Here is a 23,338-nt window from a genome sequence, read left to right on the forward strand (position 1 = left end):
TGGCAATGCCAGGTGCTCTGAGCTTGTAGATCTGCTATTTTCACAATATCTGTCTGATATACAAAAAGTCAAATATGATTATTTTATTTATGTATTTGTTTGGGGGGGGGGGGGTCACGGGAAAACCACTGGCAACCACAACCACTGGCCTAGCCTACATTAGAGCGGGATAGTTTGATGGACATGTTCAGTAAACGATGTCCGGTCCTTCCATCCCTGCATACGTTCATTATCCAATGCGGGTGTGATCGGGCTCTTATGAAATATTTAGGTGCACTAGTATATAGGCTTTTAGACGGAAAACCAAGGTGACTGCAGGAGTTCATGCTTGTTTAGCGTTTAAAGATTAAAAGAGAAGGAGCTTTTTTCTCAGACAGATGTATAGCGGGCATGCTGTCAGCTTTAATGTAGAGCAACGTGGAGAAAGACCACTTCCATCCAGTGAACAAAAGGAATTATAGCCTATCGGAGGCCTTCAACATGTTCTCGATTGCAGATCAAATGTAAATGATAATCATCTATCAGATCCTATCTGTTATCTAGATTAATGTGCAATCTGCAGATAATTTTACTTCATAGATTAGTGAGGATAGTGGTGTTAACTGCTCTAGTGGAACGACATTCATCATCACTCAATGAGCTACATAAATCAACCTAATTGATGGGACAATTATTTCTGTCCTGGAATCCAATTTTAAAGGCATAGGTAAGGCCAAAATGTGAAAGCAAACTGTCTCATATGGCAAGTTAAAAGTGGTTCGCTGCAACTGCAGAGTAATAAGGCTTCTTCCCCAAACTTACTCCTAAATTAAGAGTGATATTATATAATTCCCAACCCTATCTGATATAGTGAAAGATGGACTATCTCTATCAGAACTTGACATTTTTTTGGTTCAGTTTTGATGAGTGATGTCTTGTTACACCATACAATATTATAGTTACAGTATTACCTTCTCTTCTCTTCTCTTCTCTTCTCTTCTCTTCTCTTCTCTTCTCTTCTCTTCTCTTCTCTTCTCTTCTCTTCTCTTCTCTTCTCTTCTCTTCTCTTCTCTTTAGATGCTGCATATGCAGGTAAAACAGTTTATATACCGTAACAGGTTATGCATTTATCAAAGAATTATACAGTAAATAACATTTCTAATATCAAAATCTATTCTATTCCACCCTGGAAAACCATGATTCAGTACTCCAGTGTCTCTCACTCTGTTGTTCGAGATACAACAATGCACAAAGTGAGTCTGACCTCAATTGCTGAGGACAGGTTCACGGACTAACTCTCTGATGAAGCCTGGAGCTGCTCCCATGCCTTCCAATAGCAACACACACACACACACACACACACACACACACACACACACACACACACACACACACACACACACACACACACACACACACACACACACACACACACACACACACACACACACACACACACACACTGCTTATCCAGCAAAATATTTGCCTATACTATCTAGTCCCGTCTTGGGGTCCAAATGGAATATTGATCTCCAACGATCTTGTGAATGTATTTCTTATTTTGCTCTTGAACACACAATGATTTCTTCTGGCTCTCCTACTGTGGTCCTAAAGCCCTCATGGTTCTTGCATGAGTTGGTACTGTCTTCCTCTAGGCTCTTGCTGTAAAAAAAACAGTGACAGATTTTTTGTTGCTGAGGGTGTCCAATATGCCACCACTAGCTGTTGGTGTTCATGTTCGTGTGTGTGTGTGTGTGTGTGTGTGTGCGTGTGCGTGTGCGTGTGCGTGTGTGTGTGTGTGTGTGTGTGTGTGTGTGTGTGTGTGTGTGTGTGTGTGTGTGTGTGTGTGCGTGTGTGCGTGTGCGTGTGTGTGTGTGTGTGTGTGTGTGTGTGTGTGTGTGTGTTTCCTATCCATTCCCTTCCACAAAGTCAGAGAGTGTTGGAACTCATTGGTTCCAAAATGACATGATCGCTCTCCATGGTGCTGAACTCTTAGATTGAGTGTGTGTGCATTGTCATGCATATTCTGTTTCCCTTTGTTTGTCTGTTTCAACTAATCAAACAAAGTACATGATATTTTGAAAAAATGATTATGATTTTTGCCTTTTAAACCACAATGACTTCTTGTTTTATAGTAAAAAATATGAGCATTCTCCCAAAAGGGACTGTGACAGTGTGAATGGCACCGCAACACTTTAGTTTGTGCACAAGCTGCCTCCTTGACAGATGTCTACACTGATTACAATGTCATGTTGTCATGGGTTAATGTTTCATAATGATAAGACTAAATGATGCATTTGTTTTATTGGCATTAGTGGGACATAATGTATATTTCTGACTAACTAAGATGTGTGTATGTGTCTCAGCCACTTCACCACATTACTCAAACAGTAGTTTTTTGGCAGTAAAAAAAAATGTATTAGGTGCAGTCCGACAAATCACTATGGAATATACTCCACATGCATCTTCATCAGAGTAAAAGACAGAGTCAGAATCAGAATCACTTTTATTGCCACATCACAGGTTAACAGGTGAAAATCTGTGGGCGAAATTAGTTTTCGTGCAAGCTCCATCATTTCGTTGTTTTCAGGAAAGAAAAAAAGAGGGGGTGAGCAAGGAGACAAAATTCTGCACAATAGCAGGTCCACATAAGGAGATAGGCAAACATTTCACAGGTAACAATCTGCATGGTAGATCCACAAAGGGGAAAGTATACTATCCATAGGGGAACAATACGTCAATAGAAAGTGTTCCAGTGTGACAGGTGGTGTTCAGGACTTGTTCAACAGTCTGATGTTAGCCAGGTGGTCTGGTGGTCTTGTCTATGATACTGCGGTAGACCTCCTTGCCTGGCTGCGGCCAATAAAAAGATGGATTCATATTTAATATTCGGTCAATGCATTGGTCTTGTTCATTATGCGATATCAGGTAATATTTGTGTCCCTTGTATGTTGAAGTTATGGTATTTTCTTCAGACCTTTTCTATCTTTTCGCCCAGTGGACTTGTTCCTTGAAAGTTTTTGATACCAAATAGTAACTTGATATATGAGAAACTCAGCTACCCTAATGTAGCATATTTTATAAATGTATCTGAGATATGGAAGTGAACATCCAAGTGCACTAAACAGCTCTCTCTCTCCCTCTGTCTGTCCGTCCGTCCGTCCGTCCGTGTCTGTGTCTCTCTCTCTCTCTCTCTCTCTCTCTCTCTCTCTCTCTCTCTCTCTCTCTCTCTCTCTCTCTCTCTCTCTCTCTCTCTCTCTCTCTGTGTCTCTCTCTGTCTCTCTCTGTCTCTCTCCCCCTTTCTCTTTTCTCTCTCCCCGCTCTTTCTCCTGAGCTTCTCTAAGAGGTTTAACATGTCAAAGTTCTCTCGGCTCATCCATAATTGATCACGGCGATGGGAGCATCCTCTCTGCACTTAGTTAACTAGCTATCTGCAGGTGTTCCCCAAGCATCCGGCCAGAGACTGAAACACAGTTGTGTGTATATACTCCCAAGTCCGAAACATGTGAATCCAGTGTGTCTTGTAAAGCTTGGTGTTGGGCCCTTGTTCTCTGGTTGTGATCTTGAAACTTAGTATGTATGTCTTCCTATTACACAGTTCCAAGATATGGGTTATAACAACCCATTGTCTTGTAGCTTTTGTATTACTTGATGTTCTGTCGCTGTCTCTTTGGATAATATACATGTAAGGCATATGTAATTGCAATCATAGTAAAACTGTGTGGATACTGACCTGGGGGATATCAATTGGACTTTATGCAATTTGTATAAATCACGCTTACACAAAAATAAGTGTTATACTACTTGAGTGTCCGGTAACATTGGTGTTGAGGTTTTGTTTCGTTGGAAAACATATCAATGCCCTGTCCAGAAAAAAAGAAATGTCAATAACAATGTTATATTTTGTAATTGTCAGCTAACACTCCTTAGAATGTGACCCTGAAACCAAACTAAACCAAGTCAAATGTATGTTCAGAATTTGGGTTCAATCTCTACCTTCATTCTCCCTAGCATGTAGAGAACATTGTTTTGGTTCATAATGCAATATTGCCATTGGTGTTTGTTCTCTTATGGTCATTGTTATGGTCTTTGTCTGTAATTTGGGGAACTATTTGACATTACAGTAAGCAGATGGGACCATGGCCAATTAGTATTGTGACACCAAATTATAAAATCTTTCCATTATGATTTCATACCCTTCAATTGAACAAACAAATGTATGCATAGCATTCCCACTTTGAGGAAATGGTGGACAAATGATGATTTCCATATAGTGTAACATAAAAAGTAAATGTCTTTTGATTGGAAGTTATTATAATTATTATAATGCAGTTATTATAATGCAGACCTCACCATGTTCTGCAGTAAGGAAAATACATACTGGCTGGCCTGCTTATAATAAGATGTGTCAACCGCATGTCTTGTCCGGCTGCGCCCTGGTCAGCCAGGGTGTGTGTGTGTGTGTGTGTGTGTGTGTGTGTGTGTGTGTGTGTGTGTGTGTGTGTGTGTGTGTGTGTGTGTGTGTGTGTGTGTGTGTGTGTGTGTGTGTGTGTGTGTGTGTGTTCTTGTCTCTCATCCCACTGTTGTACCATCATCAACAGCAGACCCATCATGTCAGACAGTGGTGTGACAGTGATCGCAGTGTGACACGCACGCACGCACGCGCACACACACACACACACACACACACACACACACACACACACACACACACACACACACACACACACACACACACACACACACACACACACACACACACACACACACACACACACACACACACACACACACACACACACACACAGGGGCCAGGTGGCTTCTCTTTCAGCTGTGACAGGTCCCAGACCGGACCAAGAATGCCCCTGATGTTTGTGACACCAAACAGCCCAACCAAAACACAGCCTCAGCCATGCATGTGCAGCCACCATACTGTATCCACCCACATACTCATTGTTGACTGTAGATTGTACAGTATATATATTCATTCACACAGTATATTCACTGGTGATGCACAGCGATAGATGTATGTTCTTTCACTGGACATTTAACTAATTCATTCACTCATTCAAAGATCCATTGCCTATAGGGCCAGCGGCTCAGTATTTTATTTGCATTCTTATTTATTACGGGGCCAGAGCTCAGCTCTGGACCTGTATTAATGTTCCCCTCTTTTTTCTTCTGCCACTTTTCGCAGTTCTGGCTGAACCGTGCATACGCTTTTTACGAAACTTGGCCAAATGGTAGATGGTCATGAAAAACTATCAAGAAATAATTCTCACAATCTTTCGTCAAAAGGTGGCGCTATAGACAAATGCCAACTTTGAACAGGTACAACTCATGCCCTGTTTGACCTACAGCCATGAAACTTGGATACACATATGCGTCTCCTCATGCTGAACAACTTTCACCTTCTGACTTTTGACCTCTGACCTTTAGATCTCCCACCATTTTGAATTATATGAAAAACAGTTAAAACCTATCTCCTCCTGGGATTTTTTTGTAATCTGCACGAAACGTTTTACACATGAACTTTGGACCTATGCCGACAAACAAGCAGCAAAAGATTTTCCATAAGTGAAAAAATGAAGCTTTAATGAGCCAATGAATATTGCAGTTTTATGACAATTATTCATCTGCCCCTAACACATACATGCAGACTCACATTTCTTTGAAACTTTGCGGTAATGTTGAGGGTCATTCCAAATATCACTGAAACCAATCTTACTCCAATTGGTCAAAGGGGGGCGCTATAGCGATTTTTTTTTAAATGCAAACTTTAAACAGGCAAAAGTCATGCCTCGTTTGGCCGACAGCCATTAAACCTGCTTACACATGTGCCTTGACTCATGAGGAACACATGTATCATGTTGACCAGTAAGCTCCGCCCTTAGATTGTCCGCAATTTTGAGCAGTGTGAAAAACACTTAAACCCAGGATTTTTCAGCTATTTGCGTGAAACGGTATCATCTGTGTTATCTCCTTTTTCACAGGTTCTTGTCTGTTGGTCTAATGGCTTCTCCCTTAAGCGAGTGCCTCACGACCGCAAGGTTGCCGGTTCAAGCCTCATTTGATGCAGACTCATTTAAGTTGAATTGCAAAAAACATGACTGTATCAATGAATACATGTGCAAACGGTAAAGATAACATGAAATGCTTATTTGAGAGTATGTTTTTTCAATGTATGATTTACTTCATTGTGAAAATAGCCGATCTACAATCTCACAACTTTTCAGATAGCAACGTTTTGTGAGCTTGTAGATCGGCTGCTTTCACTGGTTTCGGTTTCGAGGAGACATACAATTTCTCTATTGGTAAATGGTTTGTGAACGAGTGATCTTAGTGTTAGTGTTAGTGTGAATTATTTTTTCACTGGTTCTGGTCTGTTGGTCCAATGGCGTCTTGCTTCAGCATCAGCCTCTGGATCCAAGGCCGCCAGTCCAAGCCTCAACTCTTGCTGGCTACTTTTCAATTGTATCACACAAAACATGACTGTATCAATTAATGCATGCGCAACTGTTAAAGGTAACATGAAATGCTTCTTGGAGAGAGTATTTTTTGCAATATATGACAAAATTGTGAAAATAGCCGATCTACAATCTCACAACTTTTCAGATAGCAACGTGTTTCTGAGCTTGTAGATCGGCTGCTGTGTTATCTCTTTTTTCACCGGTCTTGTCTGTTGGTCCAATGGCTTCTCCCTTAAGTGAGTGCCTCATGACTGCAAGGTTGCCGGTTCAAGCCTCACTTGAAGCAGACTCATTTAAGTTGAATTGCAAAAAACGTGAATGTATCAATGAATACATGTGCAAAGGGTAAAGATAACATGAAATGCTTATTTGAGAGGGTATGTTTTTGCAATGTATGACATACTTCATTCTGAAAATAGCCGATCTACAATCTCAAAACTTTTCAGATAGCAACGTGTTTCTGAGCTTGTAGATCGGCTGCTTTCACTGGTTCACTTTTATCTTCAACAGACAACCTCAGCCTGGACAAAGCTATAGCACTATAGGTAGTGTTGCAGCCTGTCAATCCGAAGGTTGAGGGTTTGATTCCTGTTAATGGCAATAGGTTGAGACGTCCAATCAATCCATTCTGCTTCCATCTCTCTCTCTTTTCAATCTATTCCGTTTCCATGTCTCTCTCTCCGCCCTTAGATTGTCCGCAATTTAAGCAGTTTGAAAAACACTTAAACCCAGGATTTTTCAGCTATTTGCGTGAAACTGTATCATCTGTCTGATCTCTTTTTTCACAGATTTTATCTGTTGGTCCAATGGCTTCTCCCTTAAGTGAGTGCCACACGACCGCAAGGTTACCGTTTCAAGCCTCACTTGATGCAGACTCATTTAAGTTGAATTGCAAAAAACATGACTGTATCAATGAATACATGTGCAAATGGTAAAGATTACATGAAATGCTTATTTAAGAGTATGTTTTTTCAATGTATGACGTAATTCATTGTGAAAATAGCCGATCTACAATCTCACAACTTTTCAGATAGCAACGTTTTGTGAGCTTGTAGATCGGCTGCTTTCACTGGTTTCGGTTTTGAGGAGACATACAATTTCTCTATTGGTAAATGGTTTGTGAACGGATGATCTTAGTGTTAGTGTTAGTGTGAATTCTTTTTTCACTGGTTCTGGTCTGTTGGTCCAATGGCGTTTCGCTTCAGCATCAGCCTCTGGATCGCGGGGTCGCCGGTTCAAGCATCACCTCTTGCTGGCTACTTTTCATGACTGTATCAATTAATGCATGTACAACTGTTAAAGGTAACATGAAATGCTTCTTGGAGAGAGTATGTTTTTACAATGTATGACAAACTTCATTGTGAAAATAGCCGATCTACAATCTCACAACTTTTCAGATAGCAACGTGTTTCTGAGCTTGTAGATTGGCTGCTTTCACTGGTTCACTTTTATCTTCAACAGACAACCTCAGCCTGGACAAAGCTATAGCACTATAGGTGTGTTGCAGCCTGTCAATCCAAAGGTTGAGTGTTCGATTCCTGTTAATTGCAATAGGTTGAGATGTCCAATCAATCCATTCTGCTTCCATCTGTCTCTCTTCAATCTATTATGTTTCCTTGTCTCTCTCTCTTCAATCTATTCCGTTTCCATGTCTCTCTCTCTCTCTCTCTCTCTCTCTCTCTCTCTCTCTCTCTCTCTCTCTCTCTCTCTCTTCAATCTATTCCGTTTCCATGGCTCTCTCGCTCTCTCTCTCTCTCTTCAATCTATTCCGTTTCCATGTCTCTCTCTCTCTCTTTCTCTTCAATCTATTCCGTTTCCATGTCTCTCTCTCTTTCTCTTCGATCTATTCCGTTTCCATGTCTCTCTCTCTCTTTCTCTTCAATCTATTCCGTTTCCATGTCTCTCTCTCTCTTTCTCTTCAATCTATTCCGTTTCCATGTCTCTCTCTCTTTCTCTTCAATCTATTCTGTTTCCATGTCTCTCTCTTTCTCTTCAATCTATTCCGTTTCCATGTCTCTCTCTCTCTTTCTCTTCAATCTATTCCCCCCCCCCTCTCTCTCTCTCTCTCTCTCTCTCTCTCTCTCTCTCTCTCTCTCTCTCTCTCTCTCTCTCTCTCTCTCTCTCTCTCTCTCTCTCTCTATTCACTGGCCCCGTATTATCGCTGCTTGCAGCTATATTCTTGGTTTGCTTTTTGACTAGCTGTACCTCTTCCTGTGTTTACTTCTCACTGCTGCTGCTATGACACCTGAATCAATAAAGATCAATGAAGGTTTATCGTATGTTATCTTATCTTATCTTAATGTCTCCGCCAGGCCGAAGGTGGTATGTTTTCGCTCCTGTCCGTCCGTCCGTCCGTCCGTCCGTCCGTCCGTCCTTATGAGTGTGTGTGTGTGTGTGTGTGTGTGTGTGTGTGTGTGTGTGTGTGTGTGTGTGTGTGTGTGTGTGTGTGTGTGTTTGTGTGTTCGTCCGTCTGTCTGTGGACAGATAATCTTCGGCACTGTTGGACCGATTGGCGTGAAACTGTGCACACACACTCAGCCTGTAATAGCGCAAGTTTTAATATTACTCCTACATATCTTGTTCAAGCATCACGCAAGTCAGTACACATTGTCTATTGTCTATAGTCATTTGATCTATATATCTATAGTCAAATCCTCAAATCATGAATGCAGCGTCTGATTGCCGTGAAACTAGGCCCACTAGCCCAAGGAAGAAATTCCATCCTACAATCTTCAAATCGTCCTCATAGTGGCGCTACAACAGGCCAATTCACGTTTTGGTCTAAAACTGGACCGATTGGCGTGAAACTTTGCATGCACATTCCCACTAGGCCAAGGAAGAAATTACACCACCTCATGGTGGCGCTATAACAGGCCATTTCACAATTAAAAAAATCCTTTTCCCTTGGATTCCTTGGATCATTACGGAACTCCACAAATTAGCCACGCTCATTTCCTCCTGACAAACTTTCTGCCGTTTTCTTTGCAAAACACAGTTTTTGCTACTACTCCTACCGATATTGTCCAACCTCACCCAAATTGATAAAAATTATCTATCTGTCAGATTTTTGGGGAATCCTTTTCCGATTGACTACGATTGGCTTTTGAAGATTGCTGGAGGGGCCCATTTTAGACAACATGCTTTAAGCATCGCTGGACTGATCGGCAGGGAAAGTTTGCATGCACACTCCCAGTAGGCCAAGGAAGAATAGTTTTTCAAATCGGCCAGTCATAGCGCCACCATGGGGCAGATTTTTGCAAAACACATATTTTGTTGCTACTCCTAAAGGTTTTGTCCAAACCTCACGCAAATCAGTATACATTATCTGTAGTCATGTGATCAAGTCATACCTGTCACATATTCCATTCCAAAGTTTGTGGGGATGGCCGTCTTGCACAAAATGCCACACATCATGAATGCAGCGCCCGATTGCTGGGAAACTGTGCACGCATATTCCCACTAATTCAATTCAATTCAAGCCAAGGAAGAACCTCCATCCCAAATTTTTCAAATCTCCTCATGCTGGCACTACAACAGCCCACTAGGCCGTTTTGGCCTTTAACTCTTGAAACTCTAGGTTGTACAATCATCATCTTTTCCCCCTGGATTCCTTGGATCATGACGCAACTTATTGGTGTACCTGTTGACAAAATTTGCCATAAACTATTTCTAAAATACACTACTATCTATGTATTATACTGATTTATTTTTTCTATTTTTCTATTGATTGGCTATTAGCTTCTGGCTTCCAACGATTGTGGAAGGTGGCCTATTTTATAAAAAAGGAGAGAAAATATACTACTAGAAAAAGTGTCCTCGGAGCACAGGTGTCCACTAGGTCAGGTTGGTTATTGTGGGCCAGCAATGTTCGGAATAAGTCAATCAGGATGAAAAATCTGACGGATCCGTCTTGATCACTTGACTATAGAGATAATGTGAACCGATTTGCGTGATGTTTGGTCAAAATGTGCAGGAGTAATATAATTGTTTATTTTTTGCAAAAATCGGCCTCGTGGTGGTGCTATAATAGGGCAATGTTAAAAGGGTGGCATTTGACGGGTGGCATTTGACTGACGGACAGAGATTTTGCGCATTTATGGTACGATGATCTCAGGAGTCATGTAACAATAAGCATCAAACAGCTTTTTTATATTCCATATTGTGCCTGTAATTGGCTTCCGCAATTAGTGGGAGGGTCTTATTTCTTCTGACCATAGGGGGCGCCACAATTAGGTGAAAAATAAATAAATACCCCCTCCCAAGACTGCAAAACAACTACTTATACAGACTTGAAGGCCACCTTCAAGTCTGTATTCAAGGCCGCTATGTGGAGCGCTATGCACTCCACATAGCGCCCCTATATAGTTAACCATGCAAATGTTTGAACAAATGTGTTAATGCGTTAATAACTTTGGACAAAATATAAACAAACATGAAGTCTAAAAATAAGGCCATTAACGGGAAAGCTGATTATGTACGAACTATGACTATGTATGGCTGACGCTGTGACTAGACAAAGACATTTATTGATGTACGGTCCTTTAACTAATGAATCGTCAGTACTGTACATCAAGTACGATGTTAATATTGTATATTGCATATCAGTGTGTTTTTCATCGACCAAAGTGGATATGCTTGTACTAAAAACCATAAAGGTGGCTGGGTACAGAGTAGCAGCCTCGACAAACAACATCCGAAAACAAGTGACACCAGCATATCCCAGTTTGGACTTGGATGCAACTCTCTCTTTCACTGTTTCTTTTTCTGCATGTCTCTCCCCTTATTTGTCTGTCCACCTGTCTCCTCCACCTTAGTCCACGCTCTGTCTCTCTGGTCGGTCTCTAGAACCATTGCCTCACTAAAAAGTGACCTTTTTCACCCCCACCCCCCGCGGATGTTTCCATCCACCTCGTCTAGTCAGCATGCATGTGGATATTATAAAGTCATGATGATCCTCTTTCCATATTCACTCACATAATAGAGGCAGTACAGCTGCACTAAGGGGGAGAAGGAGAGTGTGTTGTATGCTGTGATTATGCCCCTGAAGATGACGTGGCCCGAGCCAGGCACTTACAATCATTTATTCATAATGCACCCACTGAAACCCAAATGCACTTCATTGTCTCATTCTGCATCTTATTTTACCCATAAACCTGCAAATGGGCAGGGTTTCTAATGAAAGAGCCATGTTAATATCAAGGCAGATAAGGGCTGGCATGTGCAGACGGGAGCACAATGTGGAAACTCAATCACAAGTTCCTTCAATCACTCAAAGCCAGAACAAGGGGGGAATGGAGCATTTGAATATTTTCCCCTACCTGGAAGTATTAAAACTATACAATTTTAATATATATTTAACATGAAGTTCCTTTTTGGCCTTCATTCTTTTTCCCCCCCCTCCTTTTCCCCCCCTCTTGCAATTCTGCATAAGAAGCCGGCAGGTAATGTGGGAGTAAGTGTGACACTTATGAACATGACATGGTTTTTCAACCAGGCACGTCTTCAGCCCTCTGTTCTCCATCCGAGCTGCATTAGGACCCAACTCAACGACTGGACCACTCTCTCTCTCTCTCTTTAAGCTATAATTCATTCTTCATTCTTCGTTCGCGTGTCTTTATCCTAAATCAGTACATGAAAGATATAGGCCAAAAAGTAACTTTGATTGCTCAAGTTTTCACTTTTATCAACCGGATTGTGTCTTTGCAATGTGTAAGCACTGATGAGTAAATTAAACTTTAATAGTATTTAAATAATCCAGACATTCAACTCCAAGATTATATTATCAGTTAAGGCTCATTCAGGAGTTATAGCATTGATGATTAAGAGGAGTTTATAGACTTTATTAGAGCATTAATATGAAGTCAGACACATGATAATTTTTATGTGTAATATTTATATACACTTTTTGCTGACTAGATTATTTACGTTACATGAAGTCATGCTTTCATTCAACCTTTCATCTAAGAACAGTTAATAATCAAGGGTTGTTCATTGACCAATGTAAGTTCATATTGATTGTGAATAATGAATGTTGTGTTTTTCATTAATTAAAATTCAATGTTAGTTCTCAGTATATCATTGTATGGCTAATGTGGACACAGACAGTTCCCCAGAATGTACTGGGCCTTGTCCAACACTATACAATTTGGAGTGTTTATTTAACCCTGAGAGTTTACAAATCAAATAATTAACCCTAACCCTTGTAGAATAAAGTTCATACTGAGGTTTTTACTGTGTGCTGCTGTACTGCTCTGACACTCACAAAATGTCCTATCAGAATGTATATGTTTATCATTATCTTCCACAAAACTGCTATTACTACTACTACTACTACTACTACTACTACTATATAATATCAACAAAAAAATATATATGCCCCCCTTTAAAAAAAAGCTCTGCACCGCTCGCTTAAATGGTGTTTAGCTCTTTTGCCTTTATTAACCTGAGCCTGTAACACCTACTGTAGCACTGTCTTGTTGAAGGAGATGTAGGATCAAAGAGTTACAGGAAACAAAGAACAAACAAAAGTGAAAAGTGACAAACAAATACATACCCCAGGGTGAAGTGGCACCTAAATGCCAAATAATAAGTCCATTTATTTATTTATTATCATTTTTTGTACAGTATACTGTATATGTATATGGTGTCAAAGTCTGGGTCAGGGTTGCTGAGGAGAACACTATAGAATGGCTCTATAACATAAAATTCTCTTCTGTCTCTGCTATTAGCCATATTAGTTTTCCCGAAGTGTCACATTTGATGGCCTGTTTGCTCCTTCTGTGCCAGGGTCACTTTGAGAAACAAAATAAAGATGAAATCAAAGGCGATATGAATATTATGAAGGGGCACGTAGACGAGGGAAGTCATTCCACCCGTCCACGTTCTTTTATTTTCCACTCCGCCGATCACATTTGAATATTTTGAAAGGAGTGCCGATGTTTGGCTTATCATGCATTATTCTGAGCCATTACCTGGGTCTTAACACAGTAATAAATATGGCTGGAAAGTCTATCTCCCATTTTCACTGAGATGCACGATAATAATATAATAATAATATTCATACTCTATACACTGCTTGAAAAAAAGGGTGCCGGGTGTATGGATGTGATGCATTTGTTGTACTTCCTATTTCCTTTTAAGATATGCATAGTTTGGCAGTCTGAATCTCCTCAAGGCTGTATTTTTAAATCAATAACTTTCTGATGCAATGGCGATGATTACTTTTACCGTCAGCTGATGTGATTGTGAATTACACTAGTAAACTTTAAGGTCTAAAATTACAATACAAGATATAGAGCAGGGTTTTCCATTGTTTTCATTTACAAAGGCTGTATTTAGGCTCTATACAGTTGGTCTTTTTCAAAATATATTCTGTATGATTTTCATTAGAGTGTTAAATAGTAGTGTACATCACCTGTGAAGGCATGATATCTTCAACACTACTCCTTACTAGCTGCACACGTGGTGTTGTATTGCTACAAAATTGCAATAACCATGTCGGCATGCTAATAGCCAACTAGTCTAGTAGAGAGATAGTTAGGATTTCTGTGAACAGCTACAGTATGCTATGCATGTACAGTAAACATGCAAAAACAGATTGGTTTAGCTAACATACAATATTACATGAAAACATTTCTTTGATTCACACTGCCACAATGATCTGAAATGAATATCTATACTTTAATGTGTGTAAGAAGTAATTGCTCCGCACACGGACATACACACTGAGAGAAGAGGGGGGGTGGCGGGGGAGAGAGAGAAAGCTAGGTGTCACATTATATCTTTATCTTTTAGTTCTTTCATTAGGTTGAACCATTCACTAAACGTGTTTTTCCCAAGGTGATAAAAGAAAACATTTCTCCATACAGAACCGTGCCATAGTAAAACAAGGAAACAAGACAAGGCTGGCTGTCTAGCTGTCTCACACCAAAGATAGGTTTACAACGTGCATGTCAGCCAACTTTTGTTGTTCATCGAATGTTCCAGCCCTCAAAACTATTTAATTAAATTATAACACAGCCAGCACGCTAATCTACATGCAGCATGTACAAATGTTTTGCTTTGATCCAACATAATGTTACCTGTGGAGGAATGTCTTTTCTATTAGTCTGTAAGCATAGCATACTGGTGTTCAGTGGTTTCTATAAGCATAATGGTGGCACAACTGTATTCTTGGCGAAAATAGCAGATCTATCTATTTATTTATCAATCTATACTTTATATATACTGCATGTTGTTGTTGTTGTTGTTGTTGTTGTTGTTGTTGTTGTTGTTATTATTATTATTTTTATTTTGCCCAATAAGTAATAATCCAAAAAGTTTCAGTTGATCTGAGAAACAATCATAAATCTGTGTTGAGAGTTCAGAGAAATGAAAGGGTGATGGTGAATAGTGATGGAGGTTTGTTGCTCGGGGGTTTACACCTTTCCTATACACCTTCTGACCAAATAAAAGAACCGCTTGTGTGACATTATTCTTTTTTTTTTTTAAACAAGCACAGTGTCCTGAATCCATGAATAGAAATACATTTCCCTACTTTTCACCCTGACCCTGAGCCCTATAGCCCACGGCCATTACTGTCACACTCCCACACAGGGTCAACAATCCAAATCTCTTAAGAAAAAACCTTTCTACCTCTCCTACAAGAGAGAGAGAGAGAGAGAGAGAGAGAGAGAGAGAGAGAGAGAGAGAGAGAGAGACCATCAGACCATCAGTGTCCAGTGAACTGTTATTTGTCTCCACGAGCATGCCTCAAGCCCTGATGCTTTTTGTCTAGCCTCTGGGCCTATATATATTTTCCCTTCTCTCTTGCACTCTCCCTCCGTCGCCCCATGCTTTTCCTCCGTTCCATCTCCCTCTCTTTCTCCTCCGTCAATCTTTTTCTCTTTACCCACTTTTCCTTCCCAGGGCTAAGGATTCCCGCTCCTCCTCTGAGAGTACTGTGTGAAAACGCACAATACAGGTCCCCTGGCGTGCCTGCCCCCGGCACAGAGTGTGAGAAGAGGGCCCTGCATTTGATGCCTGACTGACCAAATCTTCTGCCAGATAGCCGGGGCCTTTCTATTCCCCATGGCACGGTGTGAGAGCGTGGCCAGAAGTGGTACGGATGGAGAGAGGGAAAGGCACAGTAATTGTATCAAGGCCTGTAGAGATTCCCCAAGCCCCACCCCACTCCTCCCTCCGCCCTCCACCCGCCCCCCCCAGAACCGCTTCTCAGTTAAAAGGAAAAGGGTCCCCGAGCAGCAAGAAGCAACTTCTCTCCAGAATAACCAAAAAAACAGTGTGCACTCATATATGAATAACGTTCAATTTATCACTTGAAAGCCCATATATTGAATACAACACCTTGCGCTGTCCCCAACTCCATCTATTTTTCAACACTCCAAATGAAAAGAAGAAAAAAAAAAGGAGCGTTTAATTCCCAAAGTCGCCCTCAGATTGTATATTCTTCCAAAGCATGTGTCAAGTTCACACTGTAAACACGGCTTGTTTTGGCCATAAAATTGTCATTACAACAACAACTTGGATTATATTTATGGATGGGAACAAGATTTTCACACATCTTCTCATTCAGCCGGACCGTGTTGAAACGTTGTCCTCTAATGTATTCTACAGAGCTGATCAGGCATCATGTATCATGTCGTTGAAATCACCAGGGCAGAAGTTGCTCCTTTCCTATCTGCTTTCTATTATGCATAACGTCTATATTTCTATAAATATAATATCCTAGAAAGTGACGAATCTGTTGATGATGACGACGACGACGATGATAATGATGGTGGTGGTGGTATGAGTCTCTAATGGATAATTGAAAGATGATAATGGGGTTTAACAGCTATTCAACAACTTACAAAAACAACAATAAAAACAACAACAACGGCATACATGGTGAACGCGCAAAAGTGTCAAATCATAACCTTTGGAACAAAGTTTTCAAATATCATTGATTAACAGCAAAACAAACAACAACAACAGCAGCAGCAGCACACATCCACAACAATAGATCCCACTCACAGACACCCCCCACCCCCTTAAAGAGTGTGCTATTGTAATGCTAAATATTTCATCAGTCGGCCGAGGGAGAAGTTCAGAGGGCCTCTGGAGAGAATGCCAGCCGCTACAAGTACTCGTCAATGCTCTCCGCCCTGTGTAATTCTAGGATATGGCACTCTTTCTCAGCAGCCCATCAGGCCTGACAGTAAGAGAGAGGCAGGCAGAGGCAGAAAGAGTGACATTAGACTGTCCCCCTCATTATAGTGGCATAATAACTCATGCACAGCCTCCTCCATTTTGAGCCAGTTGAGTGAAAAGCACAATGCAGATCACCAGCCCATGGACCGGTTGACAGATCATGGAACCAGATCATAGGAAAGCATAGTGTCCCGCAAATGCTTTTCATCTCGTTTTTCTTTTTTTTACAACCTTACTCCATTCCTACTCATGTGCATACCATCTGTGTTTATTAGGGTGTTTGTATTTTATTTATAATGTTATAGTTTCCAATGCTTCAGCCTGCAAGATTCACAACCATTCATAATAGCAGTAACACTATTACAATAATATTAAAACTGAAATAAATCTGAGATATTGACTTAGAAATATTCAACTTAGAAGCTAGTATAGCTGCTTCCTGTGTGGTTTCATGACATGCTGTACCGTTGTATTTTGGTAATAAAGCCTACTTGGCTCGTGGCTCTCAAAGATGATGACTGCTGTTTAATTTATTTATGTATGAATACCCTAGTCCTACATGGGTTAGGACATAGAAGCGAATTCACCTTTCAGTAGAAGAGTGAATGTTCAATTAAACACAATATACTGTATATCCCTATCATGTTAAAACTACTTTCCAGCTGTCCAATAAGTCCAAACTAAACACATTGGACACCATCAAATCCTGACTGTCAGTTTAACTCGCAGAGTCAACACTCAGGATTTTGGAGTCAAAATATCCTGAAGTAGTCTAGCTCGAGGACAGTTCTACAGTGCTCGCGCGTTCTCCTTCGTGGAAGATGATGGCTTTTGAGGGCATCTGTGCTGCGTTCTATGAGAACTCCCCATCCAATTCAAAGGGCTCTGCATGCTCAGCACTGCACATTTCCCCTATCCCTTCCAATTCATTACCCCCTCGCCCACATGTATTATTCTGCCCGCTACGCATCCACCCCCCCTGTCTCCAGGGGCAAATTTATTGGTCCAAGCGTTTTGACTCCATTTACCTTTTAAAAGCCACCGTTTAAAGCTCGATATTTTCTCTCGCACTCTGTTCCTCGATAGCCTGGACTCCACTAGAGTGCTTTCTTTCTGCTCGTTGAGCAGCATAAGTTTACGTCCACAGATGTTGGAGCTACAGATGATAAGGCTCCAAGATTGTGACATTTTATGCTTTATGAATGTATGCCTTTATTTCCTTATCATTATTCAATATTCTGGCTTGTATTTGCATCTTGTTATGAGCTTGCATCAGTTGTCACCTCCTTGTCCACTTATCTTGATAGGCATACGATAAATAATGATCCACTTAACCAAATGAACCCCATAGCGTCCCTTTCTGGGTCGATGTGTGTGTGGAAAAAAGCAGATGCACAAGCTAGCTCACGACGTGTCAACGTGACACATCGTGAGCTTGCGGATCAGTTATTTACAGTGAAGAAATTTGGTGCAGTGGGTAAAAAGGATGGGACTTATTGTAGACCACTGGGGGACCCTGGTCAACTAAGTATAAAGAGTTTGGTTAAACACGTCGCAAAACAATGTTCATTGGCGTGACTGATAGAGAATGTTTCTAACTGAGACATTTAGCTGTAAAGGGGACAGTGACATAGGAGATGAACCTCTTGTCTACTATTTATTTTCTCACAAAACGTACCAGAACTCTTGCATCAGCAGTGCTAGCATTCGGTACCATGCGTTGAACGATGATATGTCTAAAGATGTCTAAATGAGCTGGCAACATGGCGGTATATAGGACACATCTCTCTTCTGTCGGTAGGGACACATTATGCATATTTCAGATGAATTTAATCTGCGTCCTGTGGGTCCTTTAAGAGCCCATCATATTTATGAGACTGGCATATTATCGCCATCAGGAGAGTGTCAGAGAAGGTTGGGGAGGAGATGATTCTAAGTGCTGCTGGCGTTTGGAGACTGTACAATGGTAGCCAGCGGTTTCTCTACCATTGAATAGGCACTGACTTGACTCTCTGCACTGTACATGACAGTTTCACCTGAGTCAAACTAAAAAGAAGAAGAAAACAATGCTAATCCATGTTACGTTTCTTGACCACGGATATCAGAGATGCAGAGTTCACCTTAAAAATAATAGTTCATTGTTCATGGACTTTCATTTGACACTGGTAAACATCTAACACCATAGCTCAATGTCTCTCTGAGGACTGTGAGAGCTTGGTTTGCTGTGTGCCTAGTTGTATAAATCTATGTATGTGCAACTGCCCTAAAGAAAACAAAGTCATTTTCTAACTATCTTGCTTGGAGAGTATAACGTGTCCCTTTAGAAAACACTCTTACATTGTTAGTAAAGCAATAGAGTTCATTTTTATCCAATTCAAACTTCAACTGTCCCAGTAGAGCAGACCCAGTGGACCACACACACACACACACACACACACACACACACACACACACACGCACACACGCACACACGCACACACGCACACACAAACGCACAGTCGCACACATGCACACGCACACACGCACACACGCGCGCACACACACACACACACACACACACACACACACACACACACACACACACACACACACACACACACACACACACACACACACACACACACACACACACACACACACACACACACACACACACACACACACACACACACACACACACACACACACACACACACTCTTTACCTACATAGGAGGGCACAGTAGCTTTGCTGTAAGTGAGGGCCACAGCGGTTCATCAGCAGGACAGAGACATAAATCTTGGTGCCCTGAGGACAGCTGTGGGAACCAAGGAAGAACCCCTCCAACAGTAGCTATGATTCTCTGTAATTGTCACAGTACAGTACAGTACAGTACAGTACAGTAGAGAACACACAGCTATTTCTCCATAGACATCATGTGCTTCACACAGAGCCAAAAACAACTAAACAAAAGCCCATAACAGGATGGACTGAAAGTAATTGTATAGACAGTCTTTGCAGAAATCTTCCCTTAAGTGTATAATACATCTTTTGGTTATAACAGACCAATCCTTGCACCTTTATACATACTCAATATTTAGCACTTATAACCAATCTTAGCAGGACCAGAGCTGTAATGCAACATATGCAATAACATAACAAAAGTGTATTCAAATACCACCAAAGGCACACAATATAACATAAATAAACACATTCAATTAAATGTTTTCATCATTTTGTGGCAGACTCTGAGGTTTGACTCTGTAAGAAGCAGCCAGAATGGCCATGTTATACAATATAAAGATTTCCAAAATGGTGATTGGGAAGCAATCGCTGCATATGTCATTTTAATTTATGAGGGATTGATTTACTTTATAACCATCTACTTGTGTGGTGGGAACCTTCCTAATGCCTGCCTGGTACTTGTAACGAGTTATATCCTGGAGATCTATAATATGATTGACAGGTAGGAATGCGTGGTGCGCGCTGCTGAGTTTGTCCATGCAGGCCCCGATTGCATCAGTCACACCTGCAGAACGCCTTGGGCTTACCAGCCTGTAATTTCATGGCTCAAAAGTACAATGTCTCATTCTGTCAACACTCACTTCTGATGGGAGGCTGCTCATTTAGTCTAGTAGCCAACCTCGCCTATATTGCTATAGTAGGTAATATACTGCAGAGGGGACGTCATGTTGAATGCCCACAGCATGCTGATTTTGTTTGTCCCTTATGTTGCTGAGACAAAAAAAAGGATGTAAAGGCAACGTAGGAAAAAAGAAAAGAAAAAAAACATTAACTCCTCAAAGGGTTTCAGAGCAAGGTGAGTGATTGATGACAAATGAGCTGGGAATCAGGTTTCGGCCACTTTGAAGTCAATTGTCAGTGATGCTTAATTCTGCAGAGGTTGGCTTGTTGTGTGTTCAATTTAGGAGGGCAACCCCTCTTTCTCTCTCTCTCTCTCTTTCTCTCTTTCTATGTTTATTGCTTACTACAGTATGTACTAATAGTGGATGACAATTCACCCACGAGGGCTCCCAAAGAGCTGTGCTTCATGCATCATAAACAATACACATTAATCTCTTTTCTATTTCCCCCTCTGTAATTATTACCCAGAGCACTTTGCTGTATCTGTTAAAGACATTCCACTATCTATGTCTAAGAAATAATTAACAATAAGATATGCTTCTGCTCATTCAATCGTTGCGTTAATGGTTTTCAGATAATCAATATGCATATAGTTGTACATTTAAATTAGGATCAATATGCTTGTGCTTAAGTAATACTTTATGCTAACGAGACACGCCGTTAATTAATTTAGGAGCAGTATTTAAGTACCCAGGTGACTTTGGTGTAAAGGCTAGACAGTTGTTATGTCTGGTGAATTTATATAAGATGAATTTGTAATTTTTCGTGTCTCTTTTAATAAGGGCAATTAAACATTTACTTAATTAGGCAATAATTAGTATAATAGATAAAGGGACAGATTTGTTGTTAAATTATGTAATTACTGTATCTGGGAAATATCACTACCATTACACACCAGAGTCATTAAATGAAACAAACTAACATTTTGCAGTGATTTGCAGATTTTGTGTGCAGCACATTAACCATAACCTAGTTTTGCTGTTGCATTTTCATCTACACCCCAACTGCTCCCCTGAGAGTTCAGTGATGTGATTCCATTCAGAAAGCTCCCATCAAATTGTGCCGAAAGCATGAGCACACTTGAACGTGTCCTAATGTTGGCTTGAACTTTACCGGCCATGGCTCCTGCAGAGCCAGGGGCAACATTAGCACCAGTTCAAAGGTTAGTCAAAGTGCGAGGCCTTATTACCAATGGGAAAGCTATTTTCTATCAGTCGATTTTAAATGATCACATAGGCCCCGAAGGCCTTTGATGCAGCCTTACTACAGTTTCAATCAAGCGACTCTAAGAAGAGTGAGCTTACAGTACTGTATAAAGAGGATATTGGAACATTCATTGATTATACAATATCTTTGCTATTAGCCAGATTATAGTACATACTTAAAACAAATACATAACAGATTTACGTCTTGCATTGCTTTCCGGTTAATGTTAGATCTAATCATGGGATATTATTGTATTATGAATGTAAAATGTCCAGTGGCAAAAAGCAGAACAATAACTTGGCAAATTGAGGAACAATAAGGACCATATAAACAGGATACATGCAGAATAAAATGTCTCATGCATATTACATTTTCCTTGACAAAAACTGTTGAAATAGATATTTGCGTTTATATTTGAGCAATTGGGAAGAGAGGGTGTGCACTTGTGTGTGTGTGTGCATGTATGGATGTGTGTGCACATTCATGATTATGCATGTGTGTGTGCACGCATGTGTGTTTGCACACTCTGACAATGGGGCCCTCTTTAGATTTTCCACTGACGACGTGTCACGCTGAAATAGATCCCCCTCAGCACTGACACCAGAAGTCAGGACATTTGATGGTTCCCAACTTAGGTCGCCCCTCAGTGATTGACGGGTGGTAGATTGCCTGCCGACCAAACACGGCTGTGAGGAAGACAAGGCCTAGTCAATATCCCCAAACCTCCTGATGTGTTTTAATGCCTCCACTTGCATAGAGAGTACAGACAAAACACAAACACACAAATGCACGCAACGCACACAGGCACACACTGCACGCACGCACGCACGCACGCACGCACACACGCACACACACACACACACACGCTCTCACACACACACACACACACACACACACACACACACACACACACACACACACACACACACACACACACACACACACACACACACACACACACACACACACACACACGGAAGGAGTGAGAGAGAGAGAGAGAGAGAGAGAGAGAGAGAGAGAGAGAGAGAGAGAGAGAGAGAGAGAGAAAGAGTAAAGAAAATAAACACACAGACTGCAGACAAGCATTGAAGCCTGTTCATAGGCATAGTCTCACTTGTATACACATGAGGTGATGCTGATACAGGTGATGCTGTTGTTGAAGTGAACTTTTCATTATACATTCTCTGCTGTAGAGTTTAAGGTGTTGAGATCATGGAGTTGGTTTTGGCTGCCCTGCACAATGTCACATGTGGCAGAGATAACACATGGGGCGCTAAGTCTGTTTCTCACACACACACACACACACGCACGCACGCACACGCACACGCACACGCACACGCACGCACGCACGCACGCACGCACGCACGCACGCACGCACGCACGCACGCACGCACGCACGCACGCACGCACGCACGCACGCACGCACGCACGCACGCACGCACGCACGCACGCACGCACGCACGCACACACACAGACAAACCTTAAGAGCGAGTGAAGGGGAGCACTCAGTGATAGACATAGAAAGGAAGGATGAATGTGTTTGGCTTGAAGAGTTTTCCTCCCAAGTCTGTCCCAAGTTGTGAGTGAGTGCTAGTGAGTGAGTGCTAATACTGTATTGTATGTCCGTGTGTGTGTGTGAAAGAGAGACTATAAGAAAATGAGGCGGCAGTGGCACAGGGGTAGAGTGGCTGTGTAGAGTGAACTGGAAACCGCAAGGTTCCCAGTTCGATCCCGGGCAGGGGGGCTCCCCCAGAGTTAGTGTCGAAGTGTCCTTGAGCAAGACGCTGAACCCCTAATTGCTCCCGATGAGCAGGGTGGTGCCTTGCATGGTTTCATCCTCCATCGGCGTATGAATGTGTGTGAATGGGT

Source organism: Gymnoscopelus braueri (genome assembly GCF_963280865.1).
Source record: "Gymnoscopelus braueri genome assembly, chromosome: 4".
NCBI lineage: Eukaryota > Metazoa > Chordata > Actinopteri > Myctophiformes > Myctophidae > Gymnoscopelus > Gymnoscopelus braueri.